This window comes from Elaeis guineensis, chromosome 6, assembly GCF_000442705.2.
Source record: "Elaeis guineensis isolate ETL-2024a chromosome 6, EG11, whole genome shotgun sequence".
Classification (NCBI taxonomy): Eukaryota; Viridiplantae; Streptophyta; class Magnoliopsida; order Arecales; family Arecaceae; genus Elaeis; species Elaeis guineensis.
This window is the reverse complement of record NC_025998.2, coordinates 120,529,537-120,545,680: the sequence shown is the minus strand read 5'-3', so window position 1 is coordinate 120,545,680 and position 16,144 is coordinate 120,529,537.

The following is a 16,144-nucleotide window of genomic DNA, read 5'->3' as shown; positions in this document are numbered from 1 at the left end:
CAACTGTCTTCCAACCATGTTACAGTTAATCTTCATACATCTGATCAATCTATTATAACAAACTAACAGCTTAACAAATTCTTAGACGGCTTAACAAACTCTCCTAACGGCCTAATAGCCTAAGTAAATCTCCTCTATATAAAAAGAGACAAGGTACCCTCCATAAGATAAATCAGAACTCATAGAGCTGAGACTTTGCTGAATCTTTTTCAGCTACTCCACTAAAGAAAACAAGAGTCCTCATTCTACTCATCCAGAATCTCTTTCTTACTTTTCAATTTTTTCATTTCTACTATCTGTTCTCAGAATCCCAGCTTACTTAAGCATCGGAGGGTCCTAAATCGAAGGATACTCCACCAATCCTGGAACTTCTTTTGTAGGTTGACTCATGGCCTATGACGATCTGATCTTCAACAGCACTCCAGCTCGGTCTAGCACCTATCTCGCCTTCTCTTTGGAGCCTTGTAGCAACAAATTGACGCTAAAAGAAGGGAATAAGATTTTGTGGAAATGATAAACAAGAAGGCACAATCATCCTCTACCCGCACCATCTTTTCTAGGAGATGCTCAGAAATATTCAACCTCCGACTACAGTCAATCTGCAATAATTTAATCTGCTAGTTCAGCAGCGTAATACAACAACTTCAGCATACTACAGAATAGTAGCAAGAAGGGGCCCCTCAAGAAGCTCAATCTTGCCACACCCAGCAATCAATTCATCAAGATTTTTATCATGATCATCTTTTTGATCGTATTGATTAGACTTGAAAAGCAGAATCTACTCCACACAGTAAGAAATTATATTAGAAAGAATATCTTGAATAGAAATTCAAGATCCTGAGAAAAGACTGAAGGAAATATAGCTTGGAGGTCATTTCCAAAGTGGAAAAGATTTCAATCTATGATTTTCTTTCTCCCAAGAAATTCTAAGTGAATCGATTTCCTTCTAGTTTAAGATGTCAATGATAGAATCGTTCGATAGTTCCACTGATCCTCTGGGCCATCTTGAAGGCTCTAGGGCTATCATGAGGTTACAAGGGGCGTCTGATGCCTTGCTTTGTGTTGGCTTTCCAATTACTCTAAAAAAATTTATAAAAATTTGATTCTCTGGACTCCAACCAAGATCTATTTTCTCTTTCGAACAGTTGGCGAAGCTGTTCATCACTTAGTTTGATAATAACCGAGTCTATCTAAAGAATACTAATAGTCTTTTTATCGTCAAATAGCAAGAAGATGAATCTCTCCGAGAATATGCGGCACGTTTTAATGCCGCATGCTGGATGTAAAAAATTTTTAACTAATTGTTGCGATGGCTGCTTTAAAACAAGGACTCTGGAGTAATCATCTGATTTTCTCTCTCAATAAGAATTATCCGAACACTAAAGAGCAGATATTGGTTCGGATCCGAAAGTATGCTCAAGCTGAAGAAGAAGAAAGCATACTTTTCCAAATGAAGAAAGAAAAGAATAAAAAAAATGGCCTTAAGAAGACCGTGAAGATTGATCAAAAAACAACTCTAGCCCACCTCAGAAAAACTCAAGGTCAAGATGTCCACCTTGGCATTTGGATACTTACGCACCTTTATCTGCTCCTTGTGCCCAGATTTTGATGGAAGCTGAGGACCAAGGATATCTTCGTCGGCCCAACCCCATGAAGGCTCGATCGACAAAAAGAGATAAAAAAAAATACTATCGCTACCATAAAGACCATGATCATGATACTGAAGAATGTTGGCAGCTTAAAGATAAAATTGAAATTATGATTCATTGAGGTCATCTTGGTAAATATGTCCAAGATGGGGCAACTTAGGCCATAGAACAGCACCAAAAATCCAACGATGACATAGAACTTAATCGGCCTACTACTTGAGTCATTAATACGATCTCAGGACTTGATAAAGACTGGGGGGCAAGCAAAAGTCCTTCCCCAAAGTGGCAGCGTACTAATAATATTATTTCATTTTCTGATATTGATGTCTAAGAAGTACAGACTCCTCATAATGATGCTGCTGTTATCTCTATGACAATAGCAGAATATGATGTAAAGAGAATACTAGTTGATAATGAAAGTTCTGCTGATATATTGTTTTATGATGTATTTCAAAAAATGAGTATGTTGGATCAACTAAGATAGGTCGGCACTCCACTAGTCAAATTTTCTAAAGATTCTGTAGTGGTAGAGGGAGAGATCATCCTGCCAGTCATTATAGAGAAAAAACCTCGTCAGTCGACTGTACAGCTTAGCTTCTTGGTTGTCAAAATACCATCAGCCTATAATATTATTCTTGATCGTTTTGGACTCAATGCCCTCAAAGCGGTGGTCTCTACTTATCATTTATTAATCCGGTTCCCAACAAAGCATGAAGTCAGAGAGATGCGAAGAGATCAAATGCTTGCTAGACAGTGCTTCTTGATAGCTATAAAGATAAAAAAAAATTAGTAGAAGCTCTACTTATTAAAATATTTGATCAAAAAGATAAAATTGAGATCAATAAAAATTGAGAAGAATCAGTCAAACAGCTTATCACCATCCTTTTAGGTGAGGATTTAGAGAAAACTATTCAGATCGAATCTCAATTAAAATCTGACCTAAGAGAAAAATTGATATCTTTTTTATGGATAAACACCGATGTCTTTGCTTGGTCAGCTTCTGACATGTGAAAAAGTTTTATCGATGTTATTATGCATAAACTAAATATTGATCCAAAGCATAAGTCAGTGCAACAAAAGAAAAGGAGCTTCGCTCCGAAAAGGCCAAAAATAATAGATGAGGAAGTTGATAAATTTTTGAAAGCTGAATTCATCAGAGAGGCACAAGATTCGAAGTGGATTGCAAATATTGTCATAGTCAAAAAGATGAATAAAAAATGAAGGATATATATTAATTATATTGATCTCAACAAAGTTTGCTCAAAAGATAGTTTTTTTTTCCTAAAAATCGACCAACTTGTTAATGCCACTTCGAGACAAACTACTGAGCATTATGGATGCTTTTTTTGGCTATAATCAAATCAGAATAGCACTTGAGGATGAAAAAATATGACCTTTGTCTCTAAATGAGATTTGTATTATTATAAAATGATATTTTTTAATCTTAAAAATACAGGTATCACATACCAGTGCTTGGTCAATGAGATCTTTAAGTAATAAATTGACCATAATATAGAGGTTTATATTGATGATATGTTAGTAAAAAGTATCGAGTCAAATCGGTATATTATCGATCTAAAAAAAGTTTTCGAAAAATTATGTAAATATTAAATGAAGCTCAACCCTAACAAATATACTTTTGGAGTGACATCAAAAATTTTTTTAATTTTTTTATAACTCAAAATCGAAGCTAATTCTGAGAAGATCCAACCACTAGGTGATATGAAATATCAAAATACAATAAAAGAGGTACAATGACTTATCAGATAGGTAGCATCATTCGGTCGATTCGTATCTAGATTGATTGAGAAATATCTCTTTTTTTTAAAATCTTGAGATAAATCAAAGATTTTAATTGGTTAGATAAATGCCAAATTTGTTGGAGTTTCATGGTTTCACAGATGCAAAAATTTTGAAACAAGTACGCAGTAAAAATTTTAAAAATTTAGATTAAATCTAATTTAATCTAAGCATGCATAAGATCAAATCTTAAAATCATAAACAGGATCTACATTTGTGAGATAGGATTCAGATATAAAAATTAAATAGAAAAAAATAAATAGAGAAGATTTAATCTTCATACCTTAGCATGGATCGATCTACACCACGAACTGATGATTATGAATGTCTTCTAAAGGTTCTTTGAAACCACACAAGTGTCCGACCTCTAAAGGTATCTATACGAGGCTTCGATCTGATCAGAAGCTTTTTGATCTCACCAGGATGCTAGCTCTCTTGCAGAGATTGTATTTTGATAGTTGAAAATTCTTCTTTTCTCTTAAGACACTTTTAGAGAAGAAGAAAAAAAAGGAGGATGATGATCTCTACACTAGAGATCATGAGAAGAATTTTTTTTTTCTTTTTTTTAAAATTCATGCACCAAATCTCTACGTTAGAGATGTAAAAATTTTTCTCCAACTCTTGAGCAAAGAGGAGAGAAAAAAATATGTCCAAACTAGGACAAAAGATGGGAGAGAAGAGGTCCTAACAACCAACTTTTGGTTGTTGGTAAGAAAGAAGGGATAGAAGCCAATATACCTCATGCCTTGGACCATCATCCTGTGCCTCTTTCTATGATTTTTCTCCACGCATAACTCCCCTTATTTTGGTGTCAAAACTTAATCCATATCAGGTCCCCACCGTCCCTCATAATCCCACATTTAAATAGGAGAAGAGATTGATTTTAGGTAGGAGTTTAGGTGAGAGTCCAAACTCCTTTGGAGTCTAAACTTTTGATGCCGCCCACCCTCCTTATTTGTGCCAGATATCTCATGGAAGAAAAGAGGTTTAAGAGAGCCCATTACATGCAAGAGTGGAGAGGAGGGCATGGGAATTTTGGCATCAAAAATTTGGTTGGGTGTGGGCTTTGTTTATGGCACATGGAGGGAGAATTTTAACTTCATGGGACTCCTCTTTAGGTAGCTGATTTAAATCAATTTAAACTCTAACCAATTCTAATCATATTAAGAATTAATTAAATCCAAATAGATTAGAATCTAAATCTGATTAGGAGTCCAAATTATTTAGATTAGATATCACCTAATTAGAGAAGGAGTCCTAATCTTTTTGGACTCTCTCTTAGTGATTGAGTTAAACTCAATTTAATCTTTATCTAATTAGGATTTAGTGCACCTATAAAGATGAAAATTTTTAGTCTAAATAGAAAATTAAACACTCTTAATTAGATCCTAATCTAATTAAAAATTAAGTCAAACCTAAATCCTAATCAAACAAAGAATTATTCTTCCATGCGATTTGGTTATCTCATAACCCAATTAGGTTTGATCAAATCAAACTCATATCAAGTTAAATTAAATTTAATTTAATTAGACTTGATGTAAGTCCTATTGCTCAATCAAATTAAGCTAATTAGCCATCTAATTGCTAATTAATCCTCCTATAACTCACTAACTCTTTAGCGGATTACTTAATTGCAACTTTTGTATTGGATTAATCATCAATCAAATTGATAATTAAATTCTATCATGATTCATAATCGTAATTCAATTATCTGATCAGTCAAAATTTTTTTTATGTGTGACCCCATAGATTCTATTCTATCTGGTAGTGAGATATATTCTAATCCCTATCACAATATCATTAAAATTTTTTTCAATGGATTGAAATCATTCCAACTCTGCCCATCAAATATCATTGATCATCGAGATAATGCTCATAAGTCTCACAATCTACCAGTGATACCTAGCAGTATGTAGTGATAACCCAGTAGAATAAAAGATGATGAACCTCTAGGTGCAGTTAATATATGATACAATCTCTCTATCGTGAGTTCTGACCAGATGGCAGATCATAGATAAATCGTCAAATCTCATCATCGATCATATGATAGATTCAATCAGATCGAGCCCATATGTGATTCTCATAGAAATTCTTTTTTATTAATCACACTGCTATGACCATAGACTTAAGGACTCAGCTTCTTAAATCTCATAGGACTACTCTCTTCTTCTACAATCGATAGATTCTATCTAGGTACTTATCCTACTCTTACAGTGGACCAACTGTAGCCAATATTCACTACAAAAACTCATTGAGTTAATGTTTATATATAGTCAAACTCTAGCAGTCACACTCGAGCAGCTGTAGCATCGTAGGTCAAAAGATCAGTCACACCACTGCAGCATCGAGAAAGTCACTAACGAGTGAGCAAACATCCATGTGACTTTTCGTATTGGTCACGCTCAATGCTAGTTATTCTCTAACAACCATCTGCACTTTCACTCCAATGTCACTACATCGCAGACTCGAGACTTATTTGTCCGAAAGAAGCGATCCGTGCACTGATCTATTTTGATCAATCACCATCTCCATGATGATCCTATGATCAGAAGTAATTTAAAAATTAATCATCAATGACACATGTTTCAAATTCTCAACTCTTTGAAAATATGTGTCATCATCTTGTTAATCCCTTGGATGATTCATGGACATATAAAACATGAATGGTAATATAAATATCCAATAAGTATAAAATCATATCCTAGTAATATGATATGCGTCAGTCAAGATTAATTTTTAGAACATATATCCAACAGAATTACCTTTGATGATCTTAAAAATACCTCGGCATAGCTCCATTACTATCAAAATCAGTTAAAGATGAGGAATTATTCATATATTTATCTATTTCAACTAATACTATTAGCTTGATTCTAGTCCGAGATAATGCAAGATATAGAATCCAATCTATTATACTAGTAAATTACTTCAAGATGTTAAAACTCAATATTCTAAAACTGAAAAAATGATTTATGCTCTTATTACATCAGCTAGATGATTTTGATCTTATTTTCAAGCTCATTCGGTTGTTATCTTAATCGATCAGTCTTTGAAGTCGATCTTACAATGACTTGATACTTCAGATCAAGTTGCTAAATGAACTATTGAATTAAGTAAATTTTATATTCATTACCGACCTCGATTTTCATTAAAGGCTCAAATATTAGTTTATTTTATTATTTAATATTTTATTTTTGATGAAGAATCGATCTCAGAAAGCCTAAAAAATATCGAAAAAAGTTTTTACTGGATGCTACATATTGATAGAGCATCAAATTCAAAAAAAAATAGAGCTGGTTTGTTTCTGACCAATCCAAAAGGTGTTATCCCCCAAAATGCTCTAAGATTTAATTTTAACATTTCAAACAATGGAGCAGAATACGAAGCACTCATTGCTGGACTCAAAATGGCCAAAGAGCTTGATGTCAAAAGACTTAAAGTCTTTACCGACTCTCAGCTTGTCATCAAATAGGTACAAAATCAATTCGAAACTAAAGATTTTATAATGTCTCAATATCTACAGAATGTAAAAGAACTATCAAAAAGTTTCGAAGACTTTGAAGTCATACAAATATTAAGATTGGAGAACGCTCGAGTTGATACCTTGTTGCATTTGGCCACATCAGATTTTTTCAAACTCAAGCAAAAAGTTCTTATGATGTTCTTGAAAAGCTTAATTTTGTAGTTTTGCCAGTTGCTCAAATCGAACATGAGCCAAGTTGGATTAATCCATTAATGAATTATATTGCTAAAGAAACTCTATTGATCAATCTGATTGAAGTAAGAAGAATTAAATGACAAGCTCCATGATATATCATTCATCAAGACAATCGATTATATAAAAGATCATATTCATTTTCATTACTTCGGTGCTTACGACCATCGAAAGCTGATTATGCTCTTCAAAAAGTTCATAAAGAAATCTGTGGCAACCACTTGGAGGGTAGGTCACTAGCTTATAAAGTCATTCGATAAGATTATTATTGGCCTATTATCCAAAAAGATATAGCTGACTTTGTCAACAAATATGATCAATATCAAAAGTATGCCAATATTCAACATCATTCTACAGCCAAACTTATTTCTATTACAGCACCTTGATCTTTTGCTATATAAAAAATAGATATTCTGGGATTTTTTTCAATGGCTACAGGATAAATTTTTTTTTTTAGTTATGACTATTGATTTTTTAACCAAATGAGTAAAAACTGAACCTCTAGCACAAATTATCTAGAAGAAAATACAAGATTTTATCTAGAGGTCAATTATCTGTCATTTTGGCTTATCTCGGATCATAATCATCAATAATGGATGGTAGTTTGATAAACAAAATTTAAAGAATTCTATTTCGAACTTCATATAAACTATAAGCTTACCTCGATGGGACATCCACAATCAAATGGAGAAGCTGAAGTTACTAATAGAACTATCTTTGAAGGTCTAAAGATCAGGCTTACGGAGATAAAAGGTCTTTGGGCAGAAGAGCTTTATAGTGTTGTCTGGGTATACAAAACTACACCTCGGAGGCCTATCAAAGAAACATCTTTTAAGCTTACTTTTGGAGCAGCAGCTGTAATACCAATAGAGATCGATCTACCAACGATCAGAACAGAAAACTTTCATGAAGAAAGTAATTCAGATCGAATGAGAATCGATCTAAATCTGCTTGATAAAATTAGAGAAAGAGCTCCAATCCGTATGGTAACTTATAAATAAAAAGTAGCCAGATACTATATGCTTGGGTAAAGCCTAAATTTTTTCATAAAGGAGACCTATTCTTTGCTGAGTTGAAGTCTCAAAACCCATAGAACAAGAAAAACTTGCTTCAAATTGGGAAGGACCCTATCGAATTACAAAGGTGATTTATCCAGGAGCATACTAAATTAAAAATTTAGATGATATAATTATTCCACGAATATAGAATGCTGAAAGTCTCAAAATATACTATCAATAAAGTCTTTCAATGAAGCCTTCAACTTTTGTCCCAATAAAGATAAATTTTTGATTATCTCAATGAAAGTAGTTTTTAATTGAAGAATTTTTTTTCATCCAAAATAGATCGATCATCGATCAAATGAGGATGATAATAAATGAAGTTTATATCTGAACCAGATTGATATTAGACCAATCAAAAGAGATAAATCTATCTAAACGAGGCTATGATGTTCAGCCAAATGAGGATAGTATAAAGAATTTCATCCAAATGAGGTCATGATATCCGAACAAAAAAGAATGATATTTGTCCAAATAAGGTCATAAGATCCGACTAAACAAAGACAAGAAAAAGATCTCAAATGTCTAGACGAGGTTGGAAAAAAATTAAAATAAAGCTATAACAATCCAAACCAAATCAGGATAATTTAAAGTAAAACACTCGATCTTCAGATTGGACCTCACAAATAAAAAATATGAGACATTCGATCTCTGGATTGGACCTCACAAATGAAAAATATAAGACATCCGATCTTCAGATTGGGCCTCCCAAATGAAAGATGTGGAAAATCTGATCTCCAGATTGGACCTCACAAATATTTATTGAAATATTTGATTTTTAGGATAAACTCAACAGGTATCCGATGTGAAGTACCCAGGTCCATAGACTAGGCTTCATGACATCAGTTCAAAGCAATTAATGATCGAAGTCATAGAAAGGCATCATGGGTTAAAGTTCTATAGACAAAAAGATTTGACTTGCCACCCTGAACTCAAATAAAGATATCTCTGAAACCTTAATGATGAATTATCAAATATTGATTTATTTCGAGTCCATTGATTTGATTCAGTTCAAGTCAATAACAAGTTTATATATTAAGTTTAGTCACATCGACTTTATTATTAATTTGACTGAGATTGATTAATATTATTAATACCTTGATTATTTATCCAATCGAGGTCAAATGGTGCTCACCTATAATTACTTGATTGAAGTCAGATGATGAATGACTTAAAAAAAATTAGTTTTTTGAGTCATTAAAACCCACATCGGGTTAACAAAGATCGGTAATATCCGACGAAGAGAGAGAAAAGCATAGACTTGAAGAAAGTTCATTCCATTGATATCAAAAATATTTACAAAAGTCCACATTGGCCTAATACAAAAGTTTAAAAAAATAAAGAAAGAAACAGTAATAAAGATAATTCAGGCATTAGCCTAAGGACCATTTGCTTTAGGAGCTGGAGTAGGATCCTTTGTCAATTGATTCCACTAAAATAAACTCAACAGCTGGGATCTTGGCTGAACTAGCTGAAATTTTAGTCGAAGGAACTTTGGTTTGAGGAATCAACTGAGGCACCTCGAAAGAAGGAGCAGCAGATGGCATCGTAGTAACGACCTCGGATGTAGCTCCTAAGGTCACTTCAGATGCTGTTACTAGAGCTGCTTCCATGATAATCTTATTGAGATCAAGGTCAGAAAAGAGTTTTATGATCAAGCTCCTACAGCTCAGGAAGCTGTAGTCAAAAGCACCCTTAGAAGCCTCCGTGACTTTCTCTTGAAAAGCATATGAAGCCTTATAATCTTTAATGGCCTTTGAAATGCGCTCCTTGTCTTTCTTGAGTTGCTGTTGGTATGAAAGGAGGGCCAAGTCATGTTTCCTAATTATCGATCGGGCTTCCTTCAATTTGGCCTCCAGCTCTAAGGTCTTCTCTATCTCCTTCTGTAGTTTGTCTTTCTGATTATTTATTCAGCATTGGTTGTCCAGAAGGTACAAATTCTTCTCCTTTATTGAGTCGATCTTTTTTTGGAGCTGCTTTTTCAGCCCTTCAACAAGTTCATTTTCTTTGATAGCTTTCTTTTCCACTACCTTCCATGCCTCTTTGGCTGTTGGCTTCTTTCTCAGCCTTGAGCCCCTCTTTCAAGGACTTCTTATTTTTAGAAAATCATATCAAGTGATCATTAAGTAATCTGAAGAATATGATCAATTGCAAAAAGATAAATTTGAATATATTTAGATTAATAAAAAATTGATGTAAAGGAAAAGGGGAAAGAAGGATAAAACCTACATCCAGAATACTGATAAATCTGTAGTTTATTATTTGCTCAATGGAAAGGTCCCTCCTTCGAGCATCCAGATCCTTTTGGGGCCTTATGGTGCATAGTAGATCTCTATTGTGCCTTGGTATCTCCAGAAGAGATGCTTGAGAAAGATCAATCCTCTTCGAGGAAGTAGATGGTGGATTGACATTGGGAGTTTGAGATTTTGGCCACTGTTCTATTGATCGAGTTGATTTTGCTAATGTTGAAGGAGGCACTAGAGAAGAAGTTTGCCTCGGATGTGCAGTCATCTCCTTTGGAGGTGCTCGAGCTACCTTGAAAGATTGTCGATGTTGATTTTTCACCACCAATGATGCAACAGAAATTGGGCTAACATCTACATCTATTGTCAAAGCCCCAGGTGAAGATCGGAGGCAACATATCTAGATGGAGCGGCAACCAATCAGGATGGAGCGACAGCCTTCTTGCTCCTCTTCGGGGCAGGCTGATTAGCAGGATCTTGATTTTTTTCTTTATATCAGCCAATTTTTTGAGATCGAACTTCATTATTGCTATAGTAAAAGAGAAAAGATTGTTAAAAAAATGATGAAAATAATGAAGAATAAAAATTGACATCGGACTTATCCTGGAGAGAGATTTGACTGATATCAATGTTAAATAAAGACTGATCGGTCACCAGTAGGCTCAGCTTCAGTACCTTCATACTCAGTAATTCTGCAAAAGCCTCCTCATTCTCAGATAGTACCTCATTATTAGAATTTCATTTGATTTCAAGCTTATACTGGTTGCAGCTGAAATCCCATAGAACATTTGAAGAGACAAAGAAGAAATAATTTTTTCAGTTATGAATAGAAGGAAGGGCAAGACCAAATTTATATTTGAATCAAGATGAAAAATACCACCAACCTTTTTCATAAGGATATTTTTTTAAGACGAACAACGTCCTAAAGAGAGAGATCCTAAGCTCTATGATGGAGAATTGGCAACAAATGATGAAAACGATGATTATCCTAATAGCGTTAGGAGTAACTTGGGTCAGATGAAGCCTACAGAAGTCTAGGACATTACTAGTGAAAAGACATAAGAAAAATCAAAGTTTTGACCGAAGTGCCTTATCACAAAATATGACATAATTTTTTGAAGGTTCAGCAACCTTATTATCCTGATCTGGAGCTATTAATTGAAATTCTTCAGGAATCAAATATTTATCTAAATACCTAAGTTTCTGAAGGTTGAGATTGATCAAGATAGATTGTTCAGTACTAGGACTGAAGTAATTCAAGAATCCTTTTATAGGAGACTCCAGATCCTCCCGACCTGAAGTACGGACCTCAGCCATTTCCTGTGGTAGATTTTCCACTTCAAACTCGAGCAACGATTGGATCGACCAAGGTACACGATCATCTCGACTTATCTCACTATTATCAAAGGATATTTTTTAAAGAAAAAAAAGAGTAATGGGAAGAGGAGAGCAGACAAAAAGAAAAAGAAAGAAACTATCCAGAAAGAGAAAATAGAGACTAAAGAAACCTAAAACCCTAGAATTGCACCATAAAGAGAGACCAAGAATGAAGAAGTTTATCTAATAGATAAGGAAGAGATTCTAAGGAAGCTTTTGAAAAACTCTTTCTTAACTTCGACGGTCTCTTCCCTGATTCTTGGCGATGCCGAAAAAACTCCTCTCTGGCTTTGGTGGTGTTGAAAAAGCTCTGAGAGAATTTCGGTAGAGCTTCCACACAGAAAAAATAGTAAAGTGATTTTCAAACAGAGTACAGGCCTATTTATAGAATTTACCAATGGTTCAGATTAATTGACTATACCATTAGATCAATGCCACTTATCAGTAATCCAACAGTTTTGAGAAAAATCGGTTCAACGCACCTCTTCCTGATTAAGTCGTACAGGGCTGATCTATGTGACAAATAAAATGATCAATGACAATATGATACGTGGTACACGCACATCTGGATACAACCACCCAGGTAATAATGAGCTCTCGATTTTCTAAGCATCCCATAATTATCGAATCTGATGGATCATTTTTAAAAAGTAGCATGTCGCTTCGAATGATTAAAAATTAATATTCTCAACCATCCATAATACAGTACATTTATGTTGACAACAGAAGTCAGATAAGATCTTTTAGACTGACTTTCCACACTCGACTTGAACAATTCCACTTTAGGTTTGGAAAGTGGGGGGCATTTGTTGGTACATATAAACCGACCTCATCTTAAACCACGTGGCAACATCAGAATTATCTGAAAGTTATTGATTAAAGTAACTCAGATCAACTAAACATTGATCTGGTTAACCCTCACCTCGATGCTCAACTTCATACTGATCTGAATTGATCAGAGTTGATTCCTGATAAAACATGATGATCAACTCGTCTATTTACCGTATCTACCATAAGGAATATGGGTCCGAAATCGACGTGACTCTAAAACATAGACAGTTATCTTATACCTATTGTCCAACTCAATGGTAGCCATCTTCCAGCCATACTACAGCTAATCTCCATATGGATAAACAACCTACGATCTCTATATAGCTGACCATTCTGTTATAATAAATTAATGGCCTAATAAATTCTTGAATGACCTAACAAACTTTTTTAATAGCCTAGCAGCCTAAGCAAATCTCCTTTATATAAAGAGAAGTACGATACCCTCCACAAGATAAGTCACAACTCATAGAGCTGAGACTCTGCTGAATCTTTTTCAACTTCTCCACTGAAGAAAATAATAGTCCTCATTCTACTCATTCAAAATCTCTCTTCTTGCCTTTCAGTTTTTTCGTTTCCATTATCTGTTCTCAAGGCTCTGGCTTACTTGAGTATTGGAGGGTCCTAAATTGAAGAATATCCTATCGGTCCTAGTACTTTTATTATAGGTTCACTCATGACTTATGATGACCTGATCTTCAGCAGTACTCTAGCTCGATCCAGCATCGATCTCGTTTTCTCTTTAGAGCCCTTGCAACAACAGTACTTAATTAATAAGATGATGAGAGGTTCAGCACAAGATCAATAGAATATCCTACTGCAATCACTTATGACTATATATATATATATATATATATATATAAAATAAAATACTTGAGCCTTAAAGAGTAGGCATACAGGCCCCTTGCACTACCTGGCGCTCTAGATAAGTCCAAATATATCTCTATGGGCCTTCTTGCTGGCGTACCACGTCACGGAACTATTTTTAATAATTCAAAATCATCTCTTGATAACAATGGAAAGCAGTGGAAAGCTTTTGCCAACTAGCTTTTGTTGGTGCTAATCACCCGTGACTCCAAAGATAACAAAATGCCAAGGCATCTCTTTCTTTTGTCCAAATTTTTTATTTGTCCTTATACAATTATTATTATTATAATGATGATGATAGTGGTGATGAAAGTAGTATTTAGTTAACAAAGCTGACAATTGAGAAAAGATTCCATCAAAATTATGAAAAAATAATCATTTACACTTTTTCTAACTAGCACTTTAGATAGAGTCTTTAAAACTAATTGGAGATCAATCCTACCGGTTGCCTATTTCTGAACCAACTATTACCTCAATAAGTTTTTAACTTAAAAATACTAAAATATTATATACAATATAAGAATACTAAAAAATTACATATAACATAAGAATACGAGAGATGAACTTTACTTTTTATGAGACAAGAGGGTATCTACTTCTCTAGATTTCTCAATCAATAATAGAGAATCCAAATCGAAGATCAACATTGTTGATCATGATCTATAATACTAAATTGCCTATAAACCAAAAATCACATTTTTATTGTCTCTAACTTATATCTTTTGTGGATACCAAAATGAGTAACTAAAATGATGTAAGATCATATTTTGTTATGATCTAAGTATTAAAATTTGAATGCTTCATTATATATTTTGGTATGCTAGTATAATGGGGACCATCCATTTTAGATCATTATCAATGGTCTAGAATATATATTTGAATGTCTTTTATTGATTTTAGGACAAATATGAGTACATACCTCTTCTTTCAGATGGAGCATACACCTCCACCCCACCCCCCCTCCCCCTCTCTCTCTATCTCTCTCAGTACAATAAATCATCACCTGCCAACAATATAGAAAGTTTGGCTGGAAGAGAATCACCCTTGTTCCAATTCATATTCACTTCTAGTTCCCACGACATTAGCCAATCTGTCCCCATATTGTCTTCCCGATGGATGTGCGTGTTCTGAAACCCCAACAAGCCTTCCTCATGATTATGAAGTTTTTACTCATTGAGCCGAGGGATGATTATGAAGTTTTTACTCATTAAGCCATGATACAACAATCATAGAATCTCCCTCCATTCAAATTTGATGCGCTTTACTTTCAAGCAGAGCAAAATAACAAACCTTCTCATGCAGTGGTAAGTTCAACAAATAAGACAAAGCATTTAGGTAACTTGCAATATGTTATACCCAGCATGGATATTAAAGCATAAAAGAATAAAAAAAATAAAAAAAAAGAATGAAGAAGACTCTCCTTCCCCCGACCGACTCCCAATCCAAGTCGAAATCCATCCCAAGGAAGAGTGAAACTCCTCCCTACCAACCCTATTTAAAGGGAAGAAGCCTTCCCTCTCTTCTCCTACCAAAGAATCGAGAGCAATTTGTAGGAATTGTCAGATTTTTTGCAGAAGCCTTTTATCGTGCCTGCCTCAATTTCTTGCCGCAGTCGTTATCCGAGCTCAAGGTAAGCCCCAGCTCCTCTTTCTCCCTTTCTCCCCTTCTTTCCCTTGCCTGTGTGCACGGCCGCCAGTGATCGGCTTCGTCAAAAAATCAAGATCAAAGAAACCCTAGTTTTGCCCCTTCTCTTTTAGCTATTTTCGGCACCAGAGGTCATCACTGACCGTTGGTTTGGCTTGCTCCAGGCTGCACCATCGGCCACCAGTCGACAGTCATGGCCCCCAGTCGAGAAACAAGGAGGGACCTCACGATCCCCTATTCTGCCAAAGAAAATTCCACGGGAAGAAAAAAAAAAGAAAAAGAGGAAAGAAAAAAAAAAAAAAAGAAGAGAGAGTTTCTTTCTCTTGCCTCTCTTCCTTTGAGTTTGAATCCCCACATTCTCTCTCTAAAAGCTTCACTTTCTCTCTCTAAATTTCTCTCTCTAGATCATTTCTTTCTTCTTATAATTCTCTCTCTATGATTGATCCAGTAAAGATGTTTTTAATAATTCTGATCTGATCCTAGTAAAAAAAATCTTAATCCATGATCGTCGGGCAGCATGCCAGCACTCACCTTGATCAGATCCAGATGCTAATTGATTTGATCATCTTTGATCTTAGTTAGACTATCTACTTTCTATTCTAATCATAATCTGATAAAGTGCCTTGACTTGATCGACCGATCTGGACTATAGGATGTGACTATCGTTTATCATGCCTTACTTGATTATTCATATTCTTACTGATTATTGGATTTAATTATGTTTAGGAGTATAGTTGCTCGATAAGAAGATAACTAGCAATGAATACTGTGAATCTGATTTATAAATTGAAGATTTTGAAAAGAAAATTATGGAGTTATATAGATTTGTTGGAATACGTGTGAGGTAAGTAACGTTTCTCTCTTTTTAGATTCATCAGTAAATTATAAAATATTTTCTATATTGAATTATTCATGGTTTATAAATTTGCTGCATTGTATTTTAGATTATTAAATATATTTTTT